We start from the raw sequence: 20,924 nt of genomic DNA, 5'->3' as shown, positions 1-20,924 counted from the left end.
AAATCGGACAGTTCATCACGATACGATACGATATCGATTCTCTCAGCCAGCGATACGATATTTTCCGATACTTCAAAAAATTCCACGATACGATTCGATTCGATTCGATTCAGGGCTATATTGATCGATTAATCGATATTTAGATATTATGTTCACACAACCAGTTACGTTTTTATTAACTCACAAATGCAACCAAAATATATAACATGAACGTTTAATTAAACTCTTTGAAAATTGCACACCCTCTCCCAATTGGGACATTTATAACAGAAGTGGTCATTTGCAAGTACTCCGTTCTTGTTCATTTTCATAAATCATGTTTTTTATTATAATTGTGCATTCCAAGTAATATCAATCAAACTGCAGCTGGGTTGTTTTGATTAATAATAATAATAATAATAATAATAACTTAAAAATATAGGTAAATTACAAAATTAAAGTTAATTGAAAGTATTTAATATGTTAAAAGTTTTTTTTTTTTTGCAGAGCAGATACATTCACATTTCTGATGTCAAACAAAACCAAGTAATTGCTATGATAAATAATACAACACTCTGTTAATCTTCATAACGTTAATCTCCTCAGATGACATAGACGCCTGACAAACTTTGTTGTTGTGATAACGTAGCCTACACGCAATTACAGGGAGCTTTTCCCTCACCACTAAACGAGCTGCTTTAGTAAGGTTCCGTGCAAATGTTTCAGGTTTTATTTTCCTTTTACGTCCTGAAGAAGATATCACGAGTTCATTGAAATTATCCATCGTCGATCACTTTTAGTCAGATTTGACGAAACTCCTCTTAGCCAGCGCGTCTTTTCAAAGTGACATCTGACCTGAATACTGCGCGCTGAGTCGCTAAAACGGACTTGTCGTGTTGTGTTCACCAACAAGGGTGCGAGTGCTTGTCTGTTTCTGCTGTAAAACATGAACTCGCGATGCCTTGACAGCGGACAATACCGGCTTTTGTGAAAAAAACTTGTTTATGGTTTAGTCAGTCTTGTCACGCGTCTTTTTCAGATGAGGAGATTAACGTTACAAACCGGCAGGCGGTTGGTGAGTAAACGAAAATGTGCGCTTTGGCGGAAGGATGTTACGTGAGAATGTGGAGAGTGTCAAAATAAAATAAAGGTGTATATCGATATTTTAAGTGTGGAATCGATGCATCGTATCGTTAGACGTTATATCGATGCATCGATCCATATCGATGTATCGTTACACCCCTAATATGAAATATGATTTTCAAAAGACAGGTTACAGTCTAGTATAACACCCAGGTCTTTTACTGTAGAGGATAAAGTAACAGGACATCCTACGATGTTAAAGTTGTATTGTAAGAGGTTTTGTGGGCGTTTTTTTGAACCGATAAGTATTACCTCTGTCTTGTTTGGATTATGCGTCATCCAAATCTTTTATATCTTTAACACACTCTGTCAATTTGGATAATTTAGCATTTTCATCCGGCCGTGATGAAATATAGATTTGAGTGTCATCAGCCTAACAATGGAAACTAATTCCATGTTTCCTTATAATATTTCCAAGTGGCATCATATGTATTGAGAATAATAAAGGGCCCAACACAGATCCCTGCGGCACTACATAGTTTACTGAAGTTATGATAGATTTTTCTCCATTCAAATAGACAAAATGGTAGCGGTCTGATAAGTATGATCTGAACCAGCTTAATGCTTGTCCTTGAACACCAGTATAATTTTGTAGTCGATCTAAGAGTATTGTATGATCAACTTTTGTATAACTATTATCTTTCCTGTAGGGTCTATTTGGCAAATCCCTTCCAAGTGAGGTCGCTATGTTGATACTTATGAACAAAGGTCCCAGTGTTCCTCAAATAATAAAGCTGCTGGACTGGCACGAGACACCAGAGAAATATGTACTGGTCTTAGAGCGGCCCACGTCATGTGTAGATCTGAGGCAATTTATGGTGAAAAATGGCATACTCAAGGAATCGACGGCACGAGATGTGATGCGTCAGGTTGTCACTGCTGCAATAATATGCAGTGAGAGGGGCGTCTTCCACAGCGACATCAAGCTGGAAAACCTGCTCATCAACCCAAACACCTTGCAGGTCAAATTAATAGACTTCAATTGTAGCAGACGCTGGAAGAAGTCTTCTTATTCGAAATTCAGTGGTATGTATTATTCACAAATCTATGGTGAATAAATTTACAAAAAGCTATAAAAATACAAATTCATTGCAATGAACGAAATCTTGTTCTTTCTTCCAGGCACAGAAGATTATGTCCCCCCTGAGTTCTTAGAACATGGAAGGTATCATTGCAACCCTGCAACAGTCTATTCTTTAGGCGTACTGATGTTCGCGATGCTGTCTGGGACGTATCCTGAAAGGAACCTCCCTCAGATGTTTGGTGAGCCCTGGTACACAGAAAACATTTCCAAAGGTGAGAGCATGTGGACGGGTCATACAGGAACTTTTGTTACAGCTTAAAATAATATGATCAGTTACACAAAGTATAACACTTACAATAATAACTGGACATCTCTCCCCTCTTCACAGAATGCAGGGATCTGATCTCTTCATGCATGGAGAGGGATCCAGCCAAGCGGATTAATATGGAAAAGATCCTCCTCCACGACTGGTTCCAGGTATCGATCCTCAACTAAAAATGTTTGGAAATAAGATACCGTCATGAGAACCAGAACAAGAAACAGAAGAAACCCAGAGAGTAGGTAAAGAAAAAACCTTATGTGCCTAAAAGAAAAAAGGTAAGGAAAGGAAGTATATATGTATACAGGACTACACTGCAATGCATTCTGGGTAAAATAAGACATTTTCAAAACCAAAAACATGGCGGATCGAGTAAACGCATTCAACCACACAGTGCAGTTTACCCCAGCGGGAAATATGTGTTTGTTGGAGGAGTATAACAGTTACAAGGACATTTTACTTGGGAAATTTAGCGGAGAATGTAGTAACAAGAAGAAATGTTTAATTTGGAAAAAGATTGCTTCGACAGTTAACAGCGTTAATCTGATCGTTGAGCGGAGCGTTAAAGACGTACAGAAAAGATACAAAAACATACCATGACACAGAAGCTTTGCTGAGACCCACTGTGTCACCAACAGCATTCAGAAAAGTTCCTGTTGCATAAAATCTCAACGCAGTGCAAACCTGCGCCATTCGGCGTCTGTCCATCAACGGCTCAGGACCTTGTTCAAAATCCTGCTGCGCCACAGAGCGCCATTTACATTTTTGTCTCATATTTGTCTCAATTCGTCGTTAATGTATACTGACTTCACCCTGTCCTGCAATATACATTTAGTTTTACATTCATTTACAGAAATCAGCTGCATGGATGAAAACTGCTGATGTTATCGGATTTTCAGGTGATATTCTCAATTCATTCAGTTAACGGACGGTCAGAGGTAAAGTGTTCAGACTGCAGACTTTAGTTTGCAACGATTGTATTTAATTGTACAGTACAATCATAACATAGTACAGACATTATCTTAATTCCATAATGTCCTTAAAAAAACGCAACTTGATCCTACAGAATTAGTCAATTACAGGCCGATCTCAAATCTACCCTTTCTATCAAAGATACCAGAAAAGGCAGTATCTTCACAACTATGTTCCTTTTTAGAAAGAAATGACATCTGCGAGGATTTCCAGTAAGGATTTAGACCGTACCATAGTACTGAGACAGCTCTCATTAGAGTCACAAATTATTTGCTCCTATCATCCGATCGTGCTTGTATCTCGCTATTAGTGTTACTCGATCTTAGTGCTGCATTTGACACTATCGACCACAACAATATTTAAATAGACTCAGAAATGATGTTGGCATTAGTGGAATTGCATTAGCATGGTTTAAGTCATACTTATCTGACCATTATCAGTTTGTAGCAGTAAATGAAGAGATGTCTTATCGATCACAAGTTCAGTATGGCGTACCACAAGGCTCAGTCCTAGGACCGTTGCTGTTCACTCTGTACATGCTACCCTTGGGATATATCATTAGTGTGCGATACCTCGAGTTGTCCTAGACGCGGCGCTGCGCTTCTCATCCGGTGTACGACCTCCTTTAGACCTAAGTTAGCCTGGGGGTAAGATGTCTTTAGAAGAAAATAAATAAAACCCTAGGTGTTTATTTGAAATAGTGGCTAAACTAATGAAAAATAAATCTTCAACCCCAGACGTTTCCAAGCAGCACAGCAGTAACTTCTTTACTAACAAGATTGATAATATCAGGCAGAAAATTATAACTATGCAACCGTCTACTACTGTATCGCATCAGGCAGTGCATTGTAGTCTCCTTGAAGAAAAAATTTCTTCATTCGTTGCTATAGGAGAGGAAGATTTTACTAATCTCGTTAAATCCTCTAAATCGACAACATGCATGTTAGACCCTATACCGACTAAGCTACTGAAAGAGATGCTTCCAGAGGTCACAGATCCTCTTCTTAATATCATTAATTCATCTTTGTCACTAGGATATGTACCGAAAACTTTTAAGCTGGCTATGATTAAACCGCTTGTTAAAAAAACGCAACTTGATTCTACAGAATTAGTCAATTACAGGCCGATCTCAAATCTACCCTTTCTGTCAAAGATACCAGAAAAGGCAGTATCTTCACAACTATGTTCCTTTTTAGAAAGAAATGAAATCTGCGAGGATTTCCAGTAAGGATTTAGACCGTACCATAGTACTGAGACAGCTCTCATTAGAGTCACAAATTATTTGCTCCTATCATCCGATCGTGCTTGTATCTCGCTATTAGTGTTACTCGATCTTAGTGCTGCATTTGACACTATAGACCACAACATTTTTAAATAGACTCAGAAATGATGTTGGCATTAGTGGAATTGCATTAGCATGGTTTAAATCATACTTATCTGACCATTATCAGTTTGAAGAGATGTCTTATCGATCACAAGTTCAGTATGGCATACCACAAGGCTCAGTCCTAGGACCGTTGCTGTTCACTCTGTACATGCTACCCTTGGGATATATATTATTAGTGTGCGATACCTCGAGTTGTCCTAGACGCGGCGCGGCGCTGCGCTTCTCGTCCGGTGTGCGACCTCCTTTAGACCTAAGTTAGCCTGGGGGTAAGGTGTCTTTAGAAGAAAATAAACAAAACCCTAGGTGTTTATTTGAAATACTGGCTAAACTAATGAAAAATAAATCTTCAACCCCAGACGTTTCCAAGCAGCACAGCAGTAACTTCTTTACTAATAAGATTGATAATATCAGGCAGAAAATTATAACTATGCAACCGTCTACTACTGTATCGCATCAGGCAGTGCATTGTAGTCTCCTTGAAGAAAATTTCTTCATTCGTTGCTATAGGAGAGGAGAGGAAGAATTTACTAATCTCATTAAATCCTCTAAATCGACAACATGCATGTTAGACCCTATACAGACTAAGCTACTGAAAGAGATGCTTCCAGAGGTCACAGATCCTCTTCTTAACATCATTAATTCATCTTTGTCACTAGGATATGTACCGACAACTTTTAAGCTGGCTATGATTAAACCGCTTGTTAAAAAAACGCAACTTGATCCTACAGAATTAGTCAATTACAGGCCGATCTCGAATCTACCCTTTCTGTCAAAGATACCAGAAAAGGCAGTATCTTCACAACTATGTTCCTTTTTAGAAAGAAATGAAATCTGCGAGGATTTCCAGTAAGGATTTAGACCGTACCATAGTACTGAGACAGCTCTCATTAGAGTCACAAATTATTTGCTCCTATCATCCGATCGTGCTTGTATCTCGCTATTAGTGTTACTCGATCTTAGTGCTGCATTTGACACTATAGACCACAACATTTTTAAATAGACTCAGAAATGATGTTGGCATTAGTGGAATTGCATTAGCATGGTTTAAATCATACTTATCTGACCATTATCAGTTTGAAGAGATGTCTTATCGATCACAAGTTCAGTATGGCATACCACAAGGCTCAGTCCTAGGACCGTTGCTGTTCACTCTGTACATGCTACCCTTGGGATATATATTATTAGTGTGCGATACCTCGAGTTGTCCTAGACGCGGCGCGGCGCTGCGCTTCTCGTCCGGTGTGCGACCTCCTTTAGACCTAAGTTAGCCTGGGGGTAAGGTGTCTTTAGAAGAAAATAAACAAAACCCTAGGTGTTTATTTGAAATACTGGCTAAACTAATGAAAAATAAATCTTCAACCCCAGACGTTTCCAAGCAGCACAGCAGTAACTTCTTTACTAATAAGATTGATAATATCAGGCAGAAAATTATAACTATGCAACCGTCTACTACTGTATCGCATCAGGCAGTGCATTGTAGTCTCCTTGAAGAAAATTTCTTCATTCGTTGCTATAGGAGAGGAGAGGAAGAATTTACTAATCTCATTAAATCCTCTAAATCGACAACATGCATGTTAGACCCTATACAGACTAAGCTACTGAAAGAGATGCTTCCAGAGGTCACAGATCCTCTTCTTAACATCATTAATTCATCTTTGTCACTAGGATATGTACCGACAACTTTTAAGCTGGCTATGATTAAACCGCTTGTTAAAAAAACGCAACTTGATCCTACAGAATTAGTCAATTACAGGCCGATCTCGAATCTACCCTTTCTGTCAAAGATACCAGAAAAGGCAGTATCTTCACAACTATGTTCCTTTTTAGAAAGAAATGAAATCTGCGAGGATTTCCAGTAAGGATTTAGACCGTACCATAGTACTGAGACAGCTCTCATTAGAGTCACAAATTATTTGCTCCTATCATCCGATCGTGCTTGTATCTCGCTATTAGTGTTACTCGATCTTAGTGCTGCATTTGACACTATAGACCACAACATTTTTAAATAGACTCAGAAATGATGTTGGCATTAGTGGAATTGCATTAGCATGGTTTAAATCATACTTATCTGACCATTATCAGTTTGAAAAGATGTCTTATCGATCACAAGTTCAGTATGGCATACCACAAGGCTCAGTCCTAGGACCGTTGCTGTTCACTCTGTACATGCTACCCTTGGGATATATATTATTAGTGTGCGATACCTCGAGTTGTCCTAGACGCGGCGCGGCGCTGCGCTTCTCGTCCGGTGTGCGACCTCCTTTAGACCTAAGTTAGCCTGGGGGTAAGGTGTCTTTAGAAGAAAATAAACAAAACCCTAGGTGTTTATTTGAAATACTGGCTAAACTAATGAAAAATAAATCTTCAACCCCAGACGTTTCCAAGCAGTACAGCAGTAACTTCTTTACTAATAAGATTGATAATATCAGGCAGAAAATTATAACTATGCAACCGTCTACTACTGTATCGCATCAGGCAGTGCATTGTAGTCTCCTTGAAGAAAAAATTTCTTCATTCGTTGCTATAGGAGAGGAAGAATTTACTAATCTCGTTAAATCCTTTAAATCGACAACATGCATGTTAGACCCTATACAGAATAAGCTACTGAAAGAGATGCTTCCAGAGGTCACAGATCCTCTTCTTAATATCATTAATTCATCTTTGTCACTAGGATATGTACCGAAAACTTTTAAGCTGGCTATTATTAAACCGCTTGTTAAAAAAACGCAACTTGATCCTACAGAATTAGTCAATTACAGGCCGATCTCGAATCTACCCTTTCTGTCAAAGATACCAGAAAAGGCAGTATCTTCACAACTATGTTCCTTTTTAGAAAGAAATGAAATCTGCGAGGATTTCCAGTAAGGATTTAGACCGTACCATAGTACTGAGACAGCTCTCATTAGAGTCACAAATTATTTGCTCCTATCATCCGATCATGCTTGTATCTCGCTATTAGTGTTACTCGATCTTAGTGCTGCATTTGACACTATAGACCACAACATTTTTAAATAGACTCAGAAATGATGTTGGCATTAGTGGAATTGTATTAGCATGGTTTAAATCATACTTATCTGACCATTATCAGTTTGAAGAGATGTCTTATCGATCACAAGTTCAGTATGGCATACCACAAGGCTCAGTCCTAGGACCGTTGCTGTTCACTCTGTACATGCTACCCTTGGGATATATATTATTAGTGTGCGATACCTCGAGTTGTCCTAGACGCGGCGCGGCGCTGCGCTTCTCGTCCGGTGTGCGACCTCCTTTAGACCTAAGTTAGCCTGGGGGTAAGGTGTCTTTAGAAGAAAATAAACAAAACCCTAGGTGTTTATTTGAAATACTGGCTAAACTAATGAAAAATAAATCTTCAACCCCAGACGTTTCCAAGCAGCACAGCAGTAACTTCTTTACTATCAGGCAGTGCATTGTAGTCTCCTTGAAGAAAAAATTTCTTCATTCGTTGCTATAGGAGAGGAGAGGAGAGGAAGAATTTACTAATCTCATTAAATCCTCTAAATCGACAACATGCATGTTAGACCCTATACAGACTAAGCTACTGAAAGAGATGCTTCCAGAGGTCACAGATCCTCTTCTTAACATCATTAATTCATCTTTGTCACTAGGAAATGTACCGACAACTTTTAAGCTGGCTATGATTAAACCGCTTGTTAAAAAAACGCAACTTGATCCTACAGAATTAGTCAATTACAGGCCGATCTCGAATCTACCCTTTCTGTCAAAGATACCAGAAAAGGCAGTATCTTCACAACTATGTTCCTTTTTAGAAAGAAATGAAATCTGCGAGGATTTCCAGTAAGGATTTAGACCGTACCATAGTACTGAGACAGCTCTCATTAGAGTCACAAATTATTTGCTCCTATCATCCGATCGTGCTTGTATCTCGCTATTAGTGTTACTCGATCTTAGTGCTGCATTTGACACTATAGACCACAAAATTTTTAAATAGACTCAGAAATGATGTTGGCATTAGTGGAATTGCATTAGCATGGTTTAAATCATACTTATCTGACCATTATCAGTTTGAAGAGATGTCTTATCGATCACAAGTTCAGTATGGCATACCACAAGGCTCAGTCCTAGGACCGTTGCTGTTCACTCTGTACATGCTACCCTTGGGATATATATTATTAGTGTGCGATACCTCGAGTTGTCCTAGACGCGGCGCTGCGCTTCTCGTCCGGTGTGCGACCTCCTTTAGACCTAAGTTAGCCTGGGGGTAAGGTGTTTTTAGAAGAAAATAAACAAAACCCTAGGTGTTTATTTGAAATACTGGCTAAACTAATGAAAAATAAATCTTCAACCCCAGACGTTTCCAAGCAGCACAGCAGTAACTTCTTTACTAATAAGATTGATAATATCAGGCAGAAAATTATAACTATGCAACCGTCTACTACTGTATCGCATCAGGCAGTGCATTGTAGTCTCCTTGAAGAAAATTTCTTCATTCGTTGCTATAGGAGAGGAGAGGAAGAATTTACTAATCTCATTAAATCCTCTAAATCGACAACATGCATGTTAGACCCTATACAGACTAAGCTACTGAAAGAGATGCTTCCAGAGGTCACAGATCCTCTTTTTAACATCATTAATTCATCTTTGTCACTAGGATATGTACCGACAACTTTTAAGCTGGCTATGATTAAACCGCTTGTTAAAAAAACGCAACTTGATCCTACAGAATTAGTCAATTACAGGCCGATCTCGAATCTACCCTTTCTGTCAAACATACCAGAAAAGGCAGTATCTTCACAACTATGTTCCTTTTTAGAAAGAAATGACATCTGCGAGGATTTCCAGTAAGGATTTAGACCGTACCATAGTACTGAGACAGCTCTCATTAGAGTCACAAATTATTTGTCATGTCATGTCATCTTCATTTATATAGCGCTTTTAACAATGTAGATTGTTTCAAAGCAGCTTCACAGAGATAAACATAAAATTTAAGGTAACAGAGATTGTTTGGGCTTTATAGCGGTTCTTTAATAAAGTTATATTCCAGCTAAAGTTAGTTTTGATTGATTCGCTTCCGTCGCAACAATCATTTGTTATTAAATTAGGGGCCACTAAGACACCATTCTCTCTACACAGACTTTAAACGCGAACCTGTGAGAAACGCTGATGGCATTCACATGCGCATTAAGAATTGGTTCTACAGTTATGTGCGTTTGAATGTATGTGCGCAGGTTTGTAATTCCCTACAAACCAAGCCTAAACAAAGTACTGGTGTTTCCTTATAATTTTTGATACAGAATTTAATTTAATTTTATCAATTCGGGGTAGATACGCGAATTGAGTTTCCCGACGACGCTTTATCTGTAGAGTGGTAAAGGGATCCTCCATAGGGAGAGACTAGTTGGCACTTCAGCACTGCGTTGTCATCGGGTCAAGGCGAAGGTCCTTCATCAGATCTGGATACGGCCTGGATCCGGCAGGCTGCGGGAAAACCTTGGGGTAAACAAAGACACTAAAATTAGCGTAGATGCCATTCTTCTTATGATGTAACGAGTACATCAGGATTTATGGGAAGTGTTCCCGGTTCCAGCTGACCTAATCTATGCAGCCTAACATTGAATTATAGAAGTTTATAATGTATTATGTGAATGCTAGGTCAAAGAGATGTGTCTTTAATCTTGCTTCTTCCCGGACAATGGTAGGAAGACTGTTCCAAAGTTTTGGTGCTAAATAGGAGAAGGATCTCCCGCCAGCAGTCGATTTTGATATTCTAGGTATTATCAACTGGCCGGAATTTTGAGATCGCAATAGACGTGAAGGACTATAATGCGTTAAGAGCTCGCTCAAGTACTGCGGAGCTAAACCATTTAGTGCTTTGTAAGTAATCAGCAATATTTTAAAATTGATGCGATGTTTAATAGGGAGCCAGTGCAGTGTTGACAGAACCGGGCTAATATGGTCATACTTCCTGGTTCTGGTAAGAACTCGAGCTGCTGCGTTTTGAACTAGCTGTAGTTTGTTTATTAAGCGTGCAGGGCAACCACCCAGTAGAGCATTACAAAAATCTAGCCTTGAGGTCATGAACGCATGAACTAACTTTTCCGCATTTGTCAATGAGAGCATATGAAGTAATTTAGATATATTTTTAAGATGGAAAAATGCAGTTTTACAGATACTAGACACATGACTTTCAAATGAAAGATTGGTATCAAAGAGCACACCCAGGTTCCTAACCGACGACGAAGACTTAACAGAGCAGCCATCAAGTGTTAGACAGTATTCTAGGTTATTACGTGTGGAAGTTTTTTGTCCAATAATTAGAATCTCTGTTTTTTCAGAATTTGGTAGTAGGAAATTACGAGTCATCCAATTTTTTATATCAGCTATGGATTCCGTTAATTTTGTGAATTGGTAAGTTTGTTAGGTTTTGAAGAAATATACAGCTGAGTATCGTCGGCATAACAGTGAAAGCTAATGCCATGCTTCCTAATGATATCTCCTAATGGTAGCATGTACAGAGTGAACAGCAACGGTCCTAGTACTGAGCCTTGTGGTACGCCATACTGAACTTGTGATCGATAAGACATCTCTTCATTTACTGCTACAAACTGATAACGGTCAGATAAGTATGATTTAAACCATGCTAGTGCAATTCCACTAATGCCAACATAATTTTCGAGTCTATTTAAAAGAATGTTGTGGTCGATAGTGTCAAACGCAGCACTAAGATCGAGTAACACTAATAGAGAGACACAACCACGATGGGATGATAAGAGCAAATCATTTGTGACTCTAATGAGGGCAGTCTCAGTATGGTACGGTCTAAACCCTGACTGGAAATCCTCACAGATATCATTTCTTTCAAGAAAAGAACACAGTTGTGAAGACACTGCTTTTTCTAATATCTTTGACAGAAAAGGTAGATTCGAGATCGGCCTGTAATTGACTAATTCTGTAGGATCAAGTTGCGTTTTTTTAACAAACGGTTTAATCATAGCCAGCTTAAAAGTTTTTGGTACGTATCCTAATGACAAAGATGAATTAATGATATTAAGAAGAGGATCTATGACCTCTGGAAGTATTTCTTTAAGTAGCTTAGTCGGTATAGGGTCTAACATACATGTTGTAGATTTAGATGATTTAACGAGTTTAGTAAATTCTTCCTCGCTTATAGCAACGAACGAATCAAATTTTTCCTCAGGGAGACTTTCAATAGACAAGCAATTCCCGCACACTATCGTAACTTGCAAAGAAGTAATATTTATTCACACAACGTTTCGGTCACACGACCTTCATCAGGAGTATACAAATGTTCAAATTCATCTCTTTTAAGATAAACACATGACTAACTAACAAAGTTCCATCTGTAAACAATTAAGCTCATTAGTATAAAATTAGCATCACATCATAAACAGTTACAGACTATGATAGTTACAACAATCAATAAAGATCTCCCTGTAAGTTAACAAGATCATCTAAAACACATGATCAACACATCGTCATCAAACAGCATCAAAATGTTACAACAATCAGTCAGGCTCCACAGCCACTTAAACTCTTTGTGAATACATAGTAGAAACAGCACATCATTCAAATTGTTACAACAAACAGTCAGGCTCCATGGCCACTCAAACTCATTGTGAATACATAGTAGAGACAACATCACATCATTCAAAACAAATACATCACTATAACATTACATGAAATGGTGCTTCATCGTTCATACCCATAGGTGATAAAGTCTGAAGGGTGTAAATCCAGAACAGTTCACGTCTCTGTAGAAGTAATTCAATATCTCCACCTCTAGGTGGCAAAGTTACTTTCTCGATCCCACAGAAACGTAAAGAGGTAACATCGTGATTCAAATTTAAAAAGTGTACCGCAACTGGATAATTCATATCTTTTCTTCTGATCGAACTCTTATGTTCACTAATCCTTTGTTTCAATTGACGTGACGTTTTTCCCACATAGCCTATACCACAAGGACAACGTATCAAGTACACAACATGAGTGGAAACACAAGTAATCACAGATTTGATGCTATATTTTTTACCAGTTCTAGGATGACAAAAAAATGATGTTTTAAAAGTATTATTACATTGAGCACAATTCCCACAACGATAATTGCCCTTCTGTATAGGACTGAGTAAACTCTGAGATGCACGAGGACTAACACTTTGAAAACGAGCTTGTACCAAGCTATCTTTTAAATTCCTGGCACGTTTATATACAATCAAAGGAGGATGTCTAAAAATATCGTTCAACTCCGGATCAGAAGACAATAAATGCCAGTATTTTTTAAAAATTGATTTTATCATGTAGGATTTAGGTGAATGTGTTGTAATACAAGCAAAAGAATACTTTCTTGTTTTCTTTGTCTTCTTTTTTAGCAATTCGGACCGTGTCTTTTTAAAAGCTGTATCGTATCCTTCTTCGACCCAATCCAAAGGATAACCTCTGTTCAAAAATTTATTTTTCATGATTTTCGATTTCTCAATAAAGTCGGAATCAGAATGACAAATCCTCCTCAATCTGTAGAACTGACTCTTAGGTAGCCCTTTTTTTAAAAAAGTCGGATGAAAACTGGTAGCAAGTAAAAGTGTGTTACGATCAGTCTCTTTTGTAAACAAAGTTGTAGTCAAAATGCCTTCGTTCTTCTGTACCCACATATCAAGGAAGTGTACTCTAGACGAATTAATTTCGGAAGTAAATTCTAAGTCGTCAACCAAGTTATTCAGATATGTCACAAATTCTCGAGCCTCATCGTGATCACCTAAAAAAATACAAAATATATCGTCAATGTATCTATACCACTTGATGATCTGTGAATAGAAAGGATTCTTGTCTGTATTCAATATATAACTCTCCTCAAAAAAACCCATAAATAAATTGGCATAGTTGGGGGCAAAATTCGAGCCCATTGCTGTCCCACTTATCTGAAGAAAAAAATCCATATCGAAACAAAAATAATTATATTTCAAAAGGTACGAAGCCATCTCGACGATAAAGTCTGATGGTGGATTAGAGTCCTCGCGTAACAAAAGATAATGTCTAAGTGCATTAAGTCCTTTTTCATGTGAGATGTTAGTATATAAACTCGTTATGTCCAAAGTTAATAATAAAGAAAAATCCGGTAAATCATACACCTCAGAAATCTTATTGATAAAATCGGTAGAGTCTCGAACAATGCACTGCCTGATGCGATACTGTAGTAGACGGTTGCATAGTTATAATTTTCTCCCTGATATTATCAATCTTATAAGTGAAGAAGTTCATAAAGTCATTACTGCTGTGTTGCTTGGAAACTTCGGTGCTTGAAGCTTTCTTTTTCGTTAGTTTAGCCACCGTTTCAAATAAATACCTAGGATTATGTTTATTTTCTTCTAATAGGGTTGAAAAATAAGCAGATCTAGCAGCTTTTAAGGCCTCTCTGTAAGCAATCGAGCTCTCTTTGATGTCAGGCGCTCTGGCTCCCGGCAAACATGTGACTATGGTGGTTGGTGTCTCTATTTTCACGTTCCGTGTAATAGAATCGCCAATAACTAGGGCACAATCATTCTCAGTGGGTGTTTCACTGAGCGGGGCAAATCGATTTGTTATGGTAATCGGAACGGAAGAGTGGTTTTTTGATCCGCGACTAGAGCGATCCCTCACTGTCACCCATTTGCCCGGCTGCGCAGGCACTAATTCAGCTGGAATCGAATCATGTAAAGAGTTCACTATGCTAGGCGCATCCAAAATAGTATCTAAAGCTCTAGCACTCTTACTATCCTCAATTAAAATTTGGATGCGTGTTTCTAGTTCTGAAATCTTCTCTGTCAGCCTAACTGTCTCCTTGCATTTATCACATATAAATCCTATATTGCCAACAGAGAAGGCTATGCTAAACATGTGACATGAAGTGCAGGTGACAATAACAGGACAAGACATTACTCACCGTGTTTGTTGAGTGATTCTTACTCACCTGAGCTTTTAATGAACTCAAAAGCGCGGGCGCGCGAGAGAAAATAAATAAATAAAAATAGCTAAGCACACGGGTGGCGCGTTAGCAGGGTAGCGAACTACTAGCGTGTTGTGCTAGTAGTAACGGAAGCTAGCGATGTAAGGTTAATCTGAGATGTTGTAGTAGTAGAATAAACAACTAGAAATTGTAGTAAATGATGGTTCAAAACAAGGAAATACGAGGCTAAGACGGAGCTTACAGCACCGAAGCAAACACACTCACTGCAGGCAGCGAGGCAGACAGGAGCAATCGATCAGCGATCAAGCAATCGATCAATATTTGCTCCTATCATCCGATCGTGCTTGTATCTTGCTATTAGTGTTACTCGATCTTAGTGCTGCATTTGACACTATAGACCACAACATTTTTAAATAGACTCAGAAATGATGTTGGCTTTAGTGGAATTGCATTAGCATGGTTTAAGTCATACTTATCTGACCATTATCAGTTTGTAGCAGTAAATGAAGAGATGTCTTATCGATCACAAGTTCAGTATGGCGTACCACAAGGCTCAGTCCAAAGACCGTTGCTGTTCACTCTGTACATGCTACCCTTGGGATATATCATTAGTGTGCGATACCTCGAGTTGTCCTAGACGCGGCGCTGCGCTTCTCGTCCGGTGTGCGACCTCCTTTAGACCTAAGTTAGCCTGGGGGTAAGATGTCTTTAGACGAAAATAAATAAAACCCTAGGTGTTTATTTGAAATAGTGGCTAAACTAATGAAAAATAAATCTTCAACCCCAGACGTTTCCAAGCAGCACAGCAGTAACTTCTTTACTAACAAGATTGATAATATCAGGCAGAAAATTATAACTATGCAACTGTCTACTACTGTATCGCATCAGGCAGTGCATTGTAGTCTCCTTGAAGAAAAAAATTCTTCATTCGTTGCTATAGGAGAGGAAGAATTTACTAATCTCGTTAAATCCTCTAAATCGACAACATGCATGTTAGACCCTATACCGACTAAGCTACTGAAAGAGATGCTTCCAGAGGTCACAGATCCTCTTCTTAATATCATTAATTCATCTTTGTCACTAGGATATGTACCGAAAACTTTTAAGCTGGCTATGATTAAACCGCTTGTTAAAAAAACGCAGCTTGATCCTACAGAATTAGTCAATTACAGGCCGATCTCGAATCTACCCTTTCTGTCAAAGATACCAGAAAAGGCAGTATCTTCACACAATGTTCCTTTTTAGAAAGAAATGACATCTGCGAGGATTTCCAGTAAGGATTTAGACCGTACCATAGTACTGAGACAGCTCTCATTAGAGTCACAAATTATTTGCTCCTATCATCCGATCGTGCTTGTATCTCGCTATTAGTGTTACTCGATCTTAGTGCTGCATTTGACACTATAGACCACAAAATTTTTAAATAGACTCAGAAATGATGTTGGCATTAGTGGAATTGCATTAGCATGGTTTAAATCATACTTATCTGACCATTATCAGTTTGAAGAGATGTCTTATCGATCACAAGTTCAGTATGGCATACCACAAGGCTCAGTCCTAGGACCGTTGCTGTTCACTCTGTACATGCTACCCTTGGGATATATATTATTAGTGTGCGATACCTCGAGTTGTCCTAGATGTCCCGGTGTGCGACCTCCTTTAGACCTAAGTTAGCCTGGGGGTAAGGTGTCTTTAGAAGAAAATAAACAAAACCCTAGGTGTTTATTTGAAATACTGGCTAAACTAATGAAAAATAAATCTTCAACCCCAGACGTTTCCAAGCAGCACAGCAGTAACTTCTTTACTAATAAGATTGATAATATCAGGCAGAAAATTATAACTATGCAACCGTCTACTACTGTATCGCATCAGGCAGTGCATTGTAGTCTCCTTGAAGAAAATTTCTTCATTCGTTGCTATAGGAGAGGAGAGGAAGAATTTACTAATCTTGTTAAATCCTCTAAATCGACAACATGCATGTTAGACCCTATACAGACTAAGCTACTGAAAGAGATGCTTCCAGAGGTCACAGATCCTCTTCTTAACATCATTAATTCATCTTTGTCACTAGGAAATGTACCGACAACTTTTAAGCTGGCTATGATTAAACCGCTTGTTAAAAAAACGCAACTTGATCCTACAGAATTAGTCAATTACAGGCCGATCTCGAATCTACCCTTTCTGTCAAACATACCAGAAAAGGCAGTATCTTCACAACTATGTTCCTTTTTAGAAAGAAATGACATCTGTGAGGATTTCCAGTAAGGATTTAGACCGTACCATAGTACTGAGACAGCTCTCATTAGAGTCACAAATTATTTGTCATGTCATGTCATCTTCATTTATATAGCGCTTTTAACAATGTAGATTGTTTCAAAGCAGCTTCACAGATAAACGTAAAATTTAAGGTAACAGAGATTGTTTGGGCTTTATAGCGGTTCTTTAATAAAGTTATATTCCAGCTAAAGTTAGTTTTGATTGATTCGCTTCCGTCGCAACAATCATTTGTTATTAAATTAGGGGCCGCTAAGACACCATTCTCTCTGCACAGACTTTAAACGCGAACCTGTGAGAAACGCTGATGGCATTCACATGCGCATTAAGAATTGGTTCTACAGTTATGTGCGTTTGAATATATGTGCGCAGGTTTGTAATTCCCTACAAACCAAGCCTAAACAAAGTACTGGTGTTTCCTTATAATTTTTGATACAGAATTTAATTTAATTTGATCAATTCGGGGTAGATACGCGAATTGAGTTTCCCGACGACGCTTTATCTGTAGAGTGGTAAAGGGATCCTCCATAGGGAGAGACTAGTTGGCACTTCAGCACTGCGTTGTCATCGGGTCCAGGCGAAGGTCCTTCATCAGATCTGGATACGTCTTGGATCCGGCAGGCTGCGGGAAAACCTTGGGGTAAACAAAGACACTAAAATTAGCGTAGATGCCATTCTTCTTATGATGTAACGAGTACATCAGGATTTATGGGAAGTGTTCCCGGTTCCAGCTGACCTAATCTATGCAGCCTAACATTGAATTATAGAAGTTTATAATGTATTATGTGAATGCTAGGTCAAAGAGATGTGTCTTTAATCTTGCTTTGAACTGACAGAGTGTGTCTGCTTCCCGGACAATGGTAGGAAGACTGTTCCAAAGTTTTGGTGCTAAATAGGAGAAGGATCTCCCGCCAGCAGTCGATTTTGATATTCTAGGTATTATCAACTGGCCGGAATTTTGAGATCGCAATAGCTGTGAAGGACTATAATGCGTTAAGAGCTCGCTCAAGTACTGCGGAGCTAAACCATTTAGTGCTTTGTAAGTAATCAGCAATATTTTAAAATTGATGCGATGTTTAATAGGGAGCCAGTGCAGTGTTGACAGAACCGGGCTAATATGGTCATACTTCCTGGTTCTGGTAAGAACTCGAGCTGCTGCGTTTTGAACTAGCTGTAGTTTGTTTATTAAGCGTGCAGGGCAACCACCCAGTAGAGCATTACAAAAATCTAGCCTTGAGGTCATGAACGCATGAACTAACTGTTCCGCATTTGTCAATGAGAGCATATGAAGTAATTTAGATATATTTTTAAGATGGAAAAATGCAGTTTTACAGATACTAGACACATGACTTTCAAATGAAAGATTGGTATCAAAGAGCACACCCAGGTTCCTAACCGACGACGAAGACTTAACAGAGCAGCCATCAAGTGTTAGACAGTATTCTAGGTTATTACGTGTGGAAGTTTTTTGTCCAATAATTAGAATCTCTGTTTTTTCAGAATTTGGTAGTAGGAAATTACGAGTCATCCAATTTTTTATATCAGCTATGGATTCCGTTAATTTTGTGAATTGGTAAGTTCGTTAGGTTTTGAAGAAATATACAGCTGAGTATCGTCGGCATAACAGTGAAAGCTAATGCCATGCTTCCTAATGATATCTCCTAATGGTAGCATGTACAGAGTGAACAGCAACGGTCCTAGTACTGAGCCTTGTGGTACGCCATACTGAACTTGTGATCGATAAGACATCTCTTCATTTACTGCTACAAACTGATAACGGTCAGATAAGTATGATTTAAACCATGCTAGTGCAATTCCACTAATGCCAACATAATTTTCGAGTCTATTTAAAAGAATGTTGTGGTCGATAGTGTCAAATGCAGCACTAAGATCGAGTAACACTAATAGAGAGACACAACCACGATGGGATGATAAGAGCAAATCATTTGTGACTCTAATGAGGGCAGTCTCAGTACTATGGTACGATCTAAACCCTGACTGGAAATCCTCACAGATATCATTTCTTTCAAGAAAAGAACACAGTTGTGAAGACACTGCTTTTTCTAATATCTTTGACAGAAAAGGTAGATTCGAGATCGGCCTGTAATTGACTAATTCTGTAGGATCAAGTTGCGTTTTTTTAACAAGCGGTTTAATCATAGCCAGCTTAAAGGTTTTTGGTACGTATCCTAATGACAAAGATGAATTAATGATATTAAGAAGAGGATCTGTGACCTCTGGAAGTATTTCTTTAAGTAGCTTAGTCGGTATAGGGTCTAACATACATGTTGTAGATTTAGATGATTTAACGAGTTTAGTAAATTCTTCCTCGCCTATAGCAACGAACGAATCAAATTTTTCCTCAGGGAGACTACAATGCACTGCCTGATGCGATACTGTATTAGACGGTTGCATAGTTATAATTTTCTCCCTGATATTATCAATCTTATAAGTGAAGAAGTTCATAAAGTCATTACTGCTGTGTTGCTTGGAAACTTCGGTGCTTGAAGCTTTCTTTTTCGTTAGTTTAGCCACCGTTTCAAATAAATACCTAGGATTATGTTTATTTTCTTCTAATAGGGTTGAAAAATAAGCAGATCTAGCAGCTTTTAAGGCCTCTCTGTAAGCAATCGAGCTCTCTTTGATGTCAGGCGCTCTGGCTCCCGGCAAAAATGTGACTATGGTGGTTGGTTTCACAGAAGATGTGCATGTGTGGATCAGGTGACACGCGTGCATTCATTGACGTCTTTTCTGAGTCGATCTCATTTGATTCATTTGGATTTTGAGACTTTCTTTTCGTGGTTTTTAAGCATTTCACAACCCACACACAAACAACTACAAATGAATAGGCATGGTGCTAATTATTAATGTGTGCACAACTACCCATCTATTTGACAAATTCACAAATGTGCTTCACTACATTTAAACTAATACAATACAACTTGTGTGTGAAAAACCCCAAATCACATAAATGTGCAGCATTTTGTACAAATAGAGACATAGTTGTAAATACAAAACCTCGATTTTAAATTAATGTAGGCCAGAATTTGTGCGTGCAACAAGTAAGATGTGTATTTGTGGATCAGGTGACACGCGTGCATTCATTGACTCGTTTCTGAGTCGATCCTATTTGATTCATTTGGATTTTGAGACTTTCATTTCGCAGGTTTCGCCTGGCACGATCCACACACAGATGTCTGAGAAAATCTGCTACCACTAGATGGCAGTATTCTGCTAAAACAGACAACGGCAGCATAATCAAGCGTTCTTCCTCATTTAAGTCGCTTAATGTGAGTGATATTGAAGCACCAAATAGAGTAGGCTACACAGTATAGGCCTACCTTATTAATAAAGCATATTTATAGAGGCAAACAGATTGCATCAGATTATGAACAACACTCATAGAAAACCATTATAAATCGCTTAACGTGTAATAGCGCGTTGCATGTTCAATAAGGTCTATTGGCTACTGAGTTTAAATACCGTCATTACTGCATTGACGTTAAGCTTTTTCTTTATAATATGCTCTATGGGAGGAAAACTATATAGCCTACAGACAAGAGCCTATATGAACGCGACGCGCGGAGTTTCACGTTAATGGCATATTCTTCCTGAGCCTGGTTTTTTTCCGCAAATTAAACATATATCTTATAAAATAATATCCAATTATAACACACAAAACACACTGAGAAAAAACTTTTCCTAAACGTGCACGGACGTCAGGGCCGTTCTCTTCTCGCGTGAGAACATAAACATAAAAAAACAAAACACATTGAGCTCAATCTCAATCTGGGCGAGCAAATAATCATTTATTGTGTAAATAACCATAATTTCTAAACAAACGTTTCATAAATACCTCACCTTTGGTTTATAGTCAGAAGTTACGCTG

General features: G+C 38.4%; 1 protein-coding gene across 1 annotated transcript in view; it reads left to right on the top strand.

The window, feature by feature from the left end:
* Positions 1 to 20,924, top strand: part of LOC311074582 (inter-alpha-trypsin inhibitor heavy chain H3-like) — a gene marked incomplete at its 3' end in the record, with an annotated part of 156,012 nt that overhangs the window by 65,161 nt on the left and 69,927 nt on the right. The gene's annotated exons all lie outside the window — the stretch shown is intronic.

Source organism: Abramis brama (assembly GCF_963993115.1).
Source record: "Abramis brama genome assembly, chromosome: 23".
Taxonomy (NCBI): Eukaryota; Metazoa; Chordata; class Actinopteri; order Cypriniformes; family Leuciscidae; genus Abramis; species Abramis brama.
This window is presented reverse-complemented; position numbering and strand designations above follow the sequence as displayed.